At 38.4% G+C, this 13,917-nt stretch overlaps 1 protein-coding gene across 2 annotated transcripts in view; it reads right to left on the bottom strand.

The window, feature by feature from the left end:
* The window catches only part of RASA3 (RAS p21 protein activator 3), a 197,481-nt gene that overhangs the window by 92,316 nt on the left and 91,248 nt on the right, over nt 1-13,917 (bottom strand). The gene's annotated exons all lie outside the window — the stretch shown is intronic.

Genomic DNA, 13,917 nt, shown 5'->3' with positions numbered 1-13,917 from the left:
TGCAGCAGTCTGCTGTTTTCAATGCAGCAGGTCCTGATCAGGTTTAGAGCTCAGCTAAGAACTCAAAAGTCTATTGCATCCAATTCATTCATATGTATTTGGATACAGACTATCTCCTTCCAGACAATGTTTAGGTTTTGATCAATGTTCCCCTAAGATACCAAGAACACCACACAACATAGCAACCAAGCTTTTCAACGCATCCCACTGATTTTATCCTAAAGTAATTTCCAGAACACAGCAAATGAGCTGTGCAGATCACAGCTCCACCACTCACCACGGATGTGGAGATGGAAAACAGTCACTTGAGTTACAGCCGACAGCTTTAGATCACAAGCTGGACTTCAAAGCACTCTGATGGGACAATTAGCACTTGTGAAGCTGCCTAAGGTCCTTGCACAAAGGTACCATGCAAGTCATGAATACTCTTCACAATAAACATTTGTTTCAAAACTACAGCATGAAGTAAGTACTATAATTAACAACAACAAAAAGGACAGGACTGAGGAATTCAGGATAACCAAGAGACTAGCAGACCGAAGTGTATGAAACAAGAACAAAACCACAGTTTTCCCCTCTACATATTCATTAACAACCAAAGCCAAGCATTAAACTTCTTTGGCTGACTGATAAAAATCAAAACTCTCCAACAGGAAACTGGACAATGCCCCTCATCATTTTGCTAAAGTGTTTATCACTACATGGATGAGTGATTTAGTTCTAGAGACAAAACTCAGACCTAAATGTAAGTCTGCAATGCACATGGTCTTATTTACTGTCACTCTTCCAGTAGCTGGAGATTATTAGCACATAGCATGGGTACTGGGTCATTCTGTCCTGGTAAAAATATAAGGAGTAAGACTAAAACTGCACAGACCAAGAGAACACAGGCTTGTTTGCCAGTACAGACGGAACTCTAAATGGTGGTAACAAATATAACTTTTTATCCAACCTCTGAAGCTCAGCTTAAGCACACTTTCCTAGACACATTGTTTCCCAGTCTCTGGCTCCCAAATAGCTCCATACTAATAACAGAATCCCCTTGGTTTTTTCAACCCTATCTTCAGTAAAGACATACTTGTTCCTTTTGGCAGATTTGTTCCACAGCAATCTCCTGTAAACACTGAAGATGCATAGCAAGGAAATGCTGAGCCACCCTGCACCCTCAGCTATTAAGGAAAGGCATAAAATGACACAGGACTCCACATCTTCCTGCCTATGATCTCTTTTCTGGCACACTGTTCACACACTTTTGCTAACTGACCCATGGCATGCCCTTGGAAACATCACACAACCCCATTTCTCAAAAATGGCTTGTATATGGGTCATTGTATGTGCATGTTTTCTAAAGCTAACCATGGAGCATATATAGAGGCACTAAAAAGGGATTTGAAACTGTTGCTTCAGACAGTAATGCCTCACTTCAGAGTGAGGCATTACTGTTTGTTCTCTCAGCTCAGCTGATACAACTTGATATCATACTTCCCACTTCCTTCAGAATTGTGAGACACTGGATTAAAAAAAGCTGTCTCCACTGTAATTCGAAGGTGTGACTGGAACATCTGTTGGCACACTCAGTGTGGTGTTAAACTAAGCTGAAGTGTTAGCAATAGTTCAACTGCAGCAGCTCTAGACAAAAATATACTGAGGATTATTGATAGCTTGCTCAGTCTGCACTGAAGTCTATCCTGCCATACTAAACCTCCAAGTTTTATTTTTGTTAGTCTGAGTTCAAGCAAGTTACAAATCAAATGTCCTATTCTCACACAGACTGAGGCCTCCAAGTCTGTCTTCTCTCCTCAAGCAATCAAATTCCTGTTAATTTTTCTCCAATAAAGTCACATGAGACCAGCCTCTTTCCTGGATAACAGGGTACAGTTCCCCAAAGACACAGTGTCAACAGGAAGTGTTTCAATAGCAGAGTGATAAGGAAGTCTTCCTCCAGGGCTGGCACACTGTTCTCACGGTTCTTCCAAGAGAAAGACACAAATTTTCAAGCTCAAAATCAAACCAAAACAGTAACACAGCTTCCCTTTTTCTTCACTCTTCCACTTCCTACTTCAAGATTAATACATCACATGAAACCAAACCTCTATTTTTCAACTTGATTTCCATTTTTTTTTTATGTGCACAATATTCACTTAAGCACTTAAAGGTAATAGTTATGTCAAGTATTCTAAGAACCACATTTTGAAAACTCAGTTCTCTTCTTCTTTAAGACTTACAATAGGAAAGCCCACAATCTTGAAACCTAAATGCAGTGTAAAGGAAGACACCATCTAGCATCACTGGAAAATGGCTGCCTGCATAGTCTGTACAGCAAATGAAAGGTCACCACCATCACAATAGTAGAAAGTGCACAGAGGGAAGACAGAGGGAGTAGACATTTTACACTAATTTCTTGCTTCAAAACGAAATAGACCCTGGAAAACCATGGAGACTAGTACAAGGGATTAGCTGACCAACCCAATATATTAATCATGTTACTGACTTGAGTAGTTAACAAAAAAAAAAACAAACAAAAAAAAAAAAAACCCCCAACCTGTTTCTTCCCAACACTGGCAGCAGCCAATGGCTGTTCAGATTCCTCCAGCACTGAGCAGTCGAGAAAGAAAAATTTATCAAGCTTTCAAGCATAGCTTAAGACTCAGCTCTCTAGCCAGACATTTTAAGTCAACAAATGTGCTCTGTTAGAGCTTCAGTTGCTCTTTAGATTCCTGCAAGACAAAAAAGTTCCCTCTGTGGCACTGTTTTGCCATCTACAATGAAGCTGAACAATCTGATCAGTATTTTTTTTATTTGCTACCAGCAAAATGAAAAAAAAGAAAGCCCTTAATACATGATATAGCCATGCAACATTTCCATTTTCTCAAAAAACAGAGCTGACAAGATCATTAATTTTGGGCAAGAGTTTAATCACTTCAACTATCTGTGCAGAAGAGACATCTTCATCAATTGCATTTTCACAACTCCCATGTTTTTTCCTTCCGTCCTTCTTCATATGTGTGAAGTACCTGTACACTGGAGCACTTGGAGAGGGTTTGCAGATCAAAGGTCAATACACTCGCCTTTAAAACCTTCAGTTTTCCACTTCCACTAAGAAGAAATGGAATGCTTCTTAAGATGTCTAAGACCCTGACAGTTTAAACTACACAAGCACTTGGTTTTGGAGCGTAAGGCTTCCTTCCATTTGAAGCCACAGCAGCAGAATAATCTGTTCAGGTTTGCAATAGCTTTTCCCCCTATCCCTGCACTTCTAATGTACATGGGTCCTAATTTAACTGTGTGCCAAACTCAATTTAGCACTAAGTACTTAAACCCAGCAAAGCTGATTTTAGCTGTGGAAAAGTTAACATTGGTATTTTAGACAAGTCTTAAAAAAAGACAGTACAATTCTGAATATGTCACTGGCTTGCTATCTTCTCCCCATTCTCCTCATAGAATTACTACAAGGTTGCTACAGTTCAAAAATAAACTACCACAGCAGCACAGATAGCTTAGCTTGAGCCAGGCACAGGGAATGCAGCAAGCTGGAAGAGGATGAAGGAAAAACTCAAAATTGTATTTATCTTTCTTGTTCTTTCCAAGGTTGCATATTCCTGCCCTGCTAAAACACCAGCAATCAAAGGACAGCAAGTTAAAAGGGCTCGCCTACACATATGGTAAAGGAAGGGCACTGGGAGCATAACTGGTAAGAGCTAAAAAAACTTTGAAAAAGCTTCTAGGAATAAATATATACATACATTTCCTTAAGGTTTTCCCACTTGAATTTTTTGAGGCATCTAGTATTTCAAATTGAATTTAGATACTTGCCACTGTATCATTTTTGTTTCTGATATATTTCCCCAGATGCAACTTTCTGAAAAGCAAAGACTACATGACAGCCACATATTATATCTACCTTTTGCAACAAATTTCCTGCTCTTGTCCTGCCAAATATTGGGTCACCAGCACACATCTGCCAATCTGAATGCATTAAGGAAGATTTTCTAATGCATTAACAAATTTAGCTTGCTGCTTACTAGCAGCAACATATTTGACCACGATGGCATGAGAGAGCCATTTCTCAAACTGTTTCAGAAAACAAATAAGCAAACAGAAATCTACCTCCAAAAAATAAATCCAATAAAAGCAGCTGAGCTTTCAATACTGGAGCATTTGACTTCAGGGAGAATGTTGAAAGACTTAAGTACAGAAACAAAATACCTAAAATCTGAAAAGGCCATCATATCCAAACCCACAACAATCCACTTTGTTTCTACTATATTCAGGAAAGCACCCTCCAAAGAAGCTTGCAGGGAAGCATTTCAAGAACAAAAACAGAGCAGCAATGTATGTCAAGAATGAAAAGCTTCTCCTGTTCTCATTTAAGCTCTCTATCTCAATAGAGATGCTGGAAATCTTGAAAAATTATCTCAAGCATTCCTTTCAAGTTTTCTTTCTTCTGAAAAAGCATTATTGATTGAACACCCACAGACCAAGCAAAAACAGAAAAAGAAAAATGTACACCCAGATCTCTGATTACCACAATTTATGCTTAAAAAGCTACTCATGCACAAAATTCAGCATATATGTAAAATATCAAGATGACAGCAAGTTTTTAATTAGTACTGAATTTGACTTGAAACAAATATAATACCACTCCATGTTGATTAACACACACAGGAATACCTAGAATTTCATGCCTATGCATTAAATTTTAACTGAACAGAAACAGTTGCATTTATGTTGAATGCTGAGAAAGCAGTTCATTTTCTTGCAAATAAAAGATCATCTTTTTTTCAGATGAGATGGGGACTAGGGGAGGGATAGGACTGCAATACCTCAGGAAGAATATATTGAGAAAATAATCCCTTTTAGTATTGAAATGGTCATAGCTGAAAAACTTTCATCTGCATTAGAAACCGATTTTTGCTACTGAACAGCTAATGTGATATTATATACATTAATGTAATGTTTGAAAGCAGAATAGATGGTTGCATTTGTATATAATTCCTGTATGTAAATATACTGTGTGTACCTCTCAGAAAAGAGTTTGAATTAATTTTTGTCAGTCCAAATAGAAAACACCAATAAAATAAATTTTAAAAGTGAAGTTCCAACAACCAGTGTACCCAGCATGCAACTAAGGAGCTATGTAAGTAGCTTAGTGCTCCTTTGTGCTTCTGCAGTAAAATCAAAACAATAAACTCTTTCTAAGCAATACATGCCAAGTGTCAAAAATGTTCTTTTCTCGCCACATCTCTGTATAATTCTTAAAGCCCAAAAATGAGAAAAACACAAAAATCATGTATCTAAAAGGGAAATTGATATATCAAAAATAATAATTTCTTTTAAAACAGATGTGGCTAGTAATGCTACTTGTCCAACAATCTCTCTTTGCCTTGACCACTGGCATTTATGTACACATGCACATCACTCTCCTCTCATGGAGGGACACACTGCATTAGATTTCTAAACCAGGTCAAAAATAGCCATCTGTGAAGAGATTTTGATGATCTGGAAAATGAGATTTTTAGATGACCTGTTCTTAATCTAAAAGCCCTTGCCTGCCAGCCTCTTTCCACGTGAAATGGTCATCACGTTATCAGGGAAGGCACTTCCCCAACCAAACAACACTGAAGACCAGGCATTAGCAACACCCCCTGAGCAGCTCCATACCACAGCCCCAATAGCCACAGCCTTGCTTCAGCAAGCAGCCATCAAGGAAAGCACACTAGAATAATTACTACTTTTTAGACAAGAGTATTGTGTGAAAACACTCTTGGCTTCAGGGAAAGATCATCAACCCCCAAATCTTCTGGCACAAAACTGAAGACCAGCACCAGCTGATATCTTTATTCACAGCCTAGTGAGAGGAACATTTGGCATCTGTTAAAATCCCACCTGCACAACCCACCTCACCAGTACACCCAGTGCCACAGTACTATACCACCTCCTTTCCCTCACATGATTAAAAACTTTTCCTACAGCAGTTAGGAGCCCTCCTACAGATCCTTTGCTGATCTGGAGCCTGTTCCGGCACAGGAAACAGGCCTTTCTGTCCACTGTAACAACTGCTAAGCCAAATCAGCCACAACCTCCATGGTGAACAGACTCAGACCCATCACTCAGAATGGCGAGTAGCCAAATTCCCTTTTTCCTATACACATGTGATCAGACATTCCAGTTCTCCTTTTACAGCCCTGAAAGTTCAAAAAACTGTCCACATATCTTGCTTTATTTTTCTGGGTGTAACAGAAGCAGCTGAGGATATTTTCACTGGAGAGCAATGAGAAGCTGCAGGCTGACAGTCTTACTTTTCTTGTAAGAAGAATGAACAGAGAGAAGGCTCAAAAGATCTTGTCATGATCTTAAGTACTTAAGTGCTTACAGCACCAGGGCTGTTAATCAAATCCCAGGGCTGAGGAAAGATGCCTATAAAGCAAGTTTCATGAGAGCTGCTTGCAAAATTAAGATTTTAGTTTGTACAAGAGGAGAAGCATAATTCTCCTCAACTCTTTAATAACTGGTTGCATGCTACTTGCCAATATTGTGGTCAACAGCAGGCATCAGGTTTCTCTAAAGATCCCCTTAGAATAGTAACTTAATCCCACAAAATAAAAAATACACAGTCCAGCTGCTTTTTAACAAGACTGAAGCTACTCTGTGTAAAAGGATACTCTGAAGGTATTGTACTATTTTAAAGTAGAATAGTGCCAGGAAAAAGGTGCTCTCAAGGAGTTCACATTTAAATTCAGTTTTCCTGTGGCATTCTGGGGGAAGCATTACTTGCTTTGATGTGACTTTTTTTTCATATTTCTGCAGAAAAAAATATGAATTAGCTAGACTGTGTTGACACAAAGCTCCACACATTATTATTTTTCAATCCAGCTTGTGTTTTGAAGATGGTACTTTGCATCAACACATCTCATGCAGCTCCTAGCTGCATTTGATAGAGACTTGTGAGGTTTTTCCTACAGTTTCAGAACTGCAGGGACTGGCTACAGGTTGTTCTGTAGCCTCAGAATTGTGCTCTTGATTTAGATTGTGGCTTGTGCAGTTCTCAGTAGGTTTTCTGGTTTTGTTCTGAGGTGGGGCGTTTGTGAGGGGGAGTTGCTTGGTTTGGTGGTAGTTATTTTTTAAAAATGAAATTCAGCTTCCTAAAATTATGAAAGACCTTCTCTCAGCAAAGTTTAAGTCACAACATCTGTTGTGGGAGGCCATGAGGGAGAGATTCAGGCTGCAGGAGGGGCAGAGTAGCTGAGAGGAAGTAACTTTAAACAGACTATTCCATCATGGAGCTGTACTGAGCAAACAGCAAGCAATTTTCGCTAATTTTAGAAAAACAGTATGACACAGGAAATACAAGCAAGTGATTTACAACATCAAAAACGAAATCCAACAACAAGTGCTCCCTTTTGAGAGCCTCTGTACTTAAGCATACTTTAAGATCATTGCTCTGTAGTAAGGAGTCTAGTCATTGCCAAGGAACGAAAGTACTGTTCTCAAAAACATCAGCATAAGCAAAAAGAAACGTCTGTGGAAATAAGTATTTTTACTTTCATTTATATTATTCACAGACAAAGCCTAAAGTCATGACACACAAAAAAAAAAAGAACAATTTTTATCTATATACATCCCTTTTTTTAAAATTGTAAATTAAAAAGCAACAGCTGTGTGGAAAAAAAACCAACAAAACACAAGCAATGAGAAAAGAGTGATGCCCTCCCTCTTCCAGGACACCAGTCACTTCTATCACAACAAGAAACACCAAAAATTTTAGAGTAAAGTAACATGGAAAGTACAAATCTGCCAAAGGCCATGTTTTGCTTAGATTAAAAGGTACTAACCGAAAAGAATAACTGCTGAACAGCCAAAGCTTTACTGGTCTTGTTAAGAAACTGTAACTGTTTCCTCTAATGATTGCACCGTCCACAACAGCTCCTGCTTTAGAATCACATATTTAGAAACATATTCACCAAGCAGAGTCTCAAGGGATCAAATTTAGATTCAGGTTCAGTTTGGTCCTCTGGCTCCACAGTGTTCAAACCAAAATAAAACCTGGCTATTGAGAAACTAGGGGATTTTGAGAACAGAAGTTCAAGGTAATCTTGAAAACCATCTAAGATTTTGGGAATTAATTGAGAAAAGAGTATCTTCCTACACATCCAATACACTCTTCCTATTTTTCCTATAACAAAATTAATCATAAGGGAGAGAACAAGATATTGGTATCTCCTCAACTTGCTTTGCTTGACTCTTTCTTCAAGAACAGTGAAAATAGGTACTTTCCTACAATGAAAGGAAATTTCTTTTTTGCCATTTAAGTATTCCTCATGTGTTCACACGTGACAAGCATACTCTGCACTAAGGAACAAGATAAAAGGAAACCCTTTACAAGAAGTGTGATCATAACCGGTTCTCAGTCTACATGCTTATCAATGGGTTTTGAATGAAAAAGGGAAATCATACCTTTCTAGAAGTAGTCTTAGGTGACTGACAAATGCTATGTTACAAACTCAGCTCTCAGATTAGGACATTATCAAACCCATCCACAGTATTTGTTTTGCTTTAGTTACCCGGCCTTTATTTACATAACACTTTTTCCAATAGAGTAAGAAAAAATAAATTGCACTTGGACATTACTAAGGTTGGTGCCTGATATGATTATAGGTAACTTTAAAAATTTATTTCATTGTTGATTAGCCCATGTAGCACAGATGCATGACAACAATACACAAGAATTAACATAAATTATGCTAATTTCTTGTTGCTAGCTCACAGACCCATTTAATGAAGCAAAATCAATGGTATCTCCCCCTTCAACATCTTAAGGTGCCTAAAAGCATTTGAGCTTGACTATCAAAGCAACCACTTGCCAGCTTGCAGTGTGGTGCAGCTGAACTCTTAAGACTGCAAATGGAAGGATACACTGCCACTGATCTACAAACCCACTGATTTCTTCACAGAAAGCAAGAGGACAACATGCCTCTGCTCTAAAGCCACACTGCCGTAACTTCAGCCACCACATGGCTTGGCCCAAGAATTTCTATAAGTGGCTACTTCCAGAACATCCATACACTGACCAAACTGGACCATCATCATCATCCAAGATCCTAAACACTCCATTTACCCTGTCAACAGGTTTACTAAACAAGTATATGGTTTTCCAGAAATCTCATCAGCACAGGATTCCTGGCTCCTTGTCAAAATAAATTTTCACTTAGAAAATACAGATGAAGACAAACTGACCCAAGTATAGGGAGGAAATGACAATTGTAGCTACCACTGCCTTAAGCCTTGGAAAGTTTTCAAACACAAGCTAAGAGTGTATGAGATTATTTTAAAAACAAGTTGTGAAGATCTACACACAAATCTAGAGCAGTATAAGGGACTTGCTTGACCAGCACTAAGCAAAATCAACTGTAAAAAAACAAACAAGAATTCCCCTATCCAATTTCCCAGTGTCCCAGGCAGATGGGGGAAGAATCTCTCATGGAAATGAAGTTCACATGCACAAATACATAAGCATTTACTTGTTCTAGCTTCATCTGCAGTCAGAGGATCAGGTCCCCATCTCACAGTACATAAGACCCAACATACTTATCTCTGCACAAAGTAACTGCCAGGGGAAGCCAATGCAGCAGGATTAAACAAACTTCACAGCAACTCAGGTCTGTTCCATTCCTGTGGATATTCTCATAGAAATGAGAGCAAGACTCAAAATTAAATTTTGGTTGCAGTTAATCACCTAGAGGCCGAGTCAATCCAAATCTGGCAATGTTTTTTGAAGCTGAGTATTCTCTATGAGCTGCTCATCCACACCCACAAAATTCCCCCAAAGCTGAATTTTAGCATATCTCTTTAGTCACCACATGAATCTGTCTCACACAGAATGAAAGGAAAACCAACAATGTGAACTAGTATTTGTAACAATTGTCAGTGTCTGATACCTGTGAGAATCAGCTGAAAATTGGAGACAAAACAAGACCATCACAAAAACCTTCACAAAAAAACCCCAAAACACCACTATTTGGATATCTACAGATAATCTCATTTTCTCCCACTGGTCTGCACCTCCACCTACTTCATGAGCATTTTCCTGTCAAAAAAAAACATGTTAACACCTTACAATGTGAAAAATGAAGTTGCTTATAAGAACCAGAATCTAAGTCTAATGTGGAACATTAATTCATCTTTCCTTCTATTCAGGATTTCATCTATGAACTATGACAGAGTTTATAACCATTTATTTCAGTAACTTCCAATCCTTTACCATGTCATAACTCTAATTTGCTCTCAAAGCACAAACCAAACATTGCTCCTGGGCATATTCATAAGATGCAATACTTCGCACAATTTAGGTGCCTGCATTAACATCTACTTTTGACAGATTCCTGTGTAAGAGGATTCAGGTCATGAACACAACACGTTTTCTGAATCTTAATTTGTTGTTCATTAACTAGATATGGAGTTTAGCCAGCTAACAGCAACATCTGGGTTATGTGCTTACAACCACACTGTATATATTTACCCCTCTCTCTTCCTACTTCTGATCTGGCCACCACACATTTTTTACATTAGTTTGTCTTTCAAACTGATACTTCTCACAATGACCCATCACCCCTAAAATCTTCTAGTACCAACATAAAGAACTTCAAGAGCCTTCATAACAGTATATTACATAGTAGGGACTAGAAACAGCTGCTGTCCTAAAGTTGTCCAAAACTTCTACGAAATCTTGGCTCCATCAGACACTTCCAGTTTCTGCCCCAAACACTAAAGTCTGACTCAGGTACCATGACAGTATGCCATCTACGCTAACATTTTTTGTTATTGCCACTGCTTTTATAAATCAATAGGTTTCATAAAGTTCAAGCTACAACTACATTTGCAATGTTGTTTTTGTTCTTAACATTATAATGAAAGAAGCCAAGTTTAAGCAAGATGTATTTCAGCACAGTGAATTCCTTAAAATTCACCTGCCTTATAGACAATTCTTTGCTAGTTACTGTGAGTCCCGAATTTAACAGACTATTTTCAGTGGGACTCCAATAATGTGTCAGTTACCATGACTATAATATATTTTTCAATATAATGATGCTGCTGAACCCAAACTGCAAGCAGAGCATGCAACAACCTGTGATGTGATGTATTTTTTTAAACAGGATTTCAAAAACTGACTAATCTGACTGCCCAGAGAAGGGGAACATCACATGAATCCTGGCCTGAGGAACAAACCTAACGAAGAAAGCATGACTCATTGTGCAGGCAATGTGATGAGAACCAAATGCTTGATATTCCAACTTCAGTAACTATGGGAAGAGAAAACACATTTACTTCTTCACTCCTCAGCACTGAGTATAGATAACACAGGCACAACACTGCAGAAAAACAAGCAAGAATCTGAATATAGTAATTTATTTACATGCAATGATCAAAACTACAGACTTCAGGAGTTTGTGTAGCTGTATGCTCCAAAAACTCATCACTTGATATAAGCAGCTGAGATTCTGAAGAAACACCTGAGCCAAAATTACAATATTCCCTTGCAATTTCCACAAACATTCATATTATTCAAATTTGTATTTACAGGGAAATGTATAACTTTTCATGAACTGTCTGCAATCCTGTTAGGTTTTTATGCAAAGTATAAAGTGAATATTAAAAATGGAAAGTGCATAATTTAGAAAAGGAAAGTAGGTCAAAGTGTTAATATAACGAAACTCAATTGATGTTGGTTTTCATTCAGTCTTCTGGTTTCAGTTTACATGTTAGTCATATCAGCTGCAGAAAACAGGGTAAAGTCACACTGATTGTGAAGTATTCATGAGGTGTTAAATATTTTGCATACTTATTATTAGTGAAAGAGCAGAATTAATTTGTCAATGCAGAAGGAATTCAAAAACATGAACAAGAGGAGTATCTGGCAACCGCTCCAAAAGACATTCACAAAGTCTTATTGTTATACACATCTTCAGTTTCATCATTCTAACATACCACAAACTTGCTCTGACTTCTCCTGAGTAGCAGAGGTCCAACAGCAATGAGAGCTGCACCAACAAAGAATACATTCTCTTTCTTAAAATGCTTAAGCCTACACAAATATTCATATATGGTAAGGGAGGATTAAGCTTTAAAAAGAGAAGGACAGGTAAAAGACATTTGACAGGATGGAAGTATAAAGGCACAGCATTCCTAAACACAACACAGTACAAAAGACATAGTGAAATGTAGTGTTAATCTTAATTTGGAAGTCTCATTCTGAAAACTTTGCCAAATCAAACCAAGATCCAACTGCACAGTCTTTGAGCCAACACAGCTAGTTGGTGACAGTGGCTTGCTTTCTTGACACACAGCTGGAGAAGGCACTGCAACCAAGCATATTCTTCAGCCCAAAAACAAAAAGGACAACACACATTTAAATAAACTTAAACTCACAGTTTTGAATCACAGTTATGTGGTGCAGCTACTCAGTCATCAAAAGCCCAAAATACACAAAACCTTGGTTAACTCTGTCATCAGCACTTTACAGAACACATCAAGCTGGCAAAAAGTGATAATTTACCCACACACAACAACTTACAGTTCATCTTTTTCAGAGCCCAACAGAAGTGAGAAAATCATGTTTTTCTTGCTGATACAGCATGTACTAGTTTTATCTCAAACTCAAAAAATAGAAAGCAATAAATCCTTTTATATTTATTGAGGGTCACAGGAAGCTGTGTTATCACATGCAGCCAGTGTCAATAGGTACCTAAAGGCCAAACTATACATGTGCAATATCAAGTTGTCTTGAAATAATCTTCTCAAACCCATGTGCAAATTCATAGCTTGCAAAAGAACATGAGGCCGGAGTTGGGGAATGCTTCTGATAATCAAGTGTAAAATGAAGTTGACTTCTGGATTATATCACACACTTTCACAGACTGTAAGGAAGTTCTTCACAGACATTTACAATAACCAGATGCAAAAGTTAAAGCACGTAAACAGACATGCCCATCCAAGGACTATTTGTTAGATAAAAATATTCCCTTCTTTACCTTTTAGGGTAGAACACAAGTTACATAGAGTAGATGGACACAAATCCATGTGCATGCTGTAGTCACAACTTTTAATGCTGTAGGATGGGGATGAATACACCAAAGATTTGGCTACCAAAACAAATTAATGCTTCTTTGCAGAGATCACCCAAGAATGGAAAGTCATCCATTCACCCCCTTGCTCATTTCATATGGTTTCAAAAGTGGTCCACTTATTTTTACAAAGCAATACCACACAGCAGAGTTGTTCTGTGCAGGAAGGTTCCAGCCCCATGCAAAAAGCTGGCTCTTTTGGTTGAACACCTGGATTCTATCCTGCTTCTGCTGCAGACTCCATCTGTGATTGTCTGCAATACCACAAAGCAATACTACACAGCAAACTTCCATGGTCAAACTCCATCCCTCTCAGTACTTCATAATCAAAATGCAACTTCAGATCCCTCAGGTGAGGCAGCATGGGAGCAATGCAAACAGTATTTGCTAATTCAACTGCATAAGAGATTGCAGAAGCTACATCTGAGGGCCAGCAAAGCCATCCCAGCCTGACCCACCTGCTTTACACCAAAGGGCTCTCCTGAGCAGCATGTCAAAATCAACACCTTGGTCTGGGAAGCCTCTTGCCTGTGTCATAACAGCACAAGGGAGGAAATCAAACACAAAGCAGAATTTACCAACACAGAGCTGGAGTAGACAAAGCACCTGGTCCTTTTAACAAACAGGTAAGACAAACAGCTCCCAGTAAGCATGAGAGGAAATATCTCACTGTTAGCAGTGTGGAATTCCAGCAGTGATGTCACATCCATACAGAGGAAAATAAATGGCCCCCAAGGGCTTTACTATAGAAAAAACAGTAATTTAGGCTTGAAAAAGGTAATCTAACTGTTGCAAAGCA

Source organism: Serinus canaria, chromosome 1, assembly GCF_022539315.1.
Source record: "Serinus canaria isolate serCan28SL12 chromosome 1, serCan2020, whole genome shotgun sequence".
In the NCBI taxonomy this organism is placed as follows: domain Eukaryota; kingdom Metazoa; phylum Chordata; class Aves; order Passeriformes; family Fringillidae; genus Serinus; species Serinus canaria.
The sequence above is the reverse complement of the archived record's forward strand: the minus strand, read 5'-3'. Positions and strand labels throughout refer to the sequence as shown.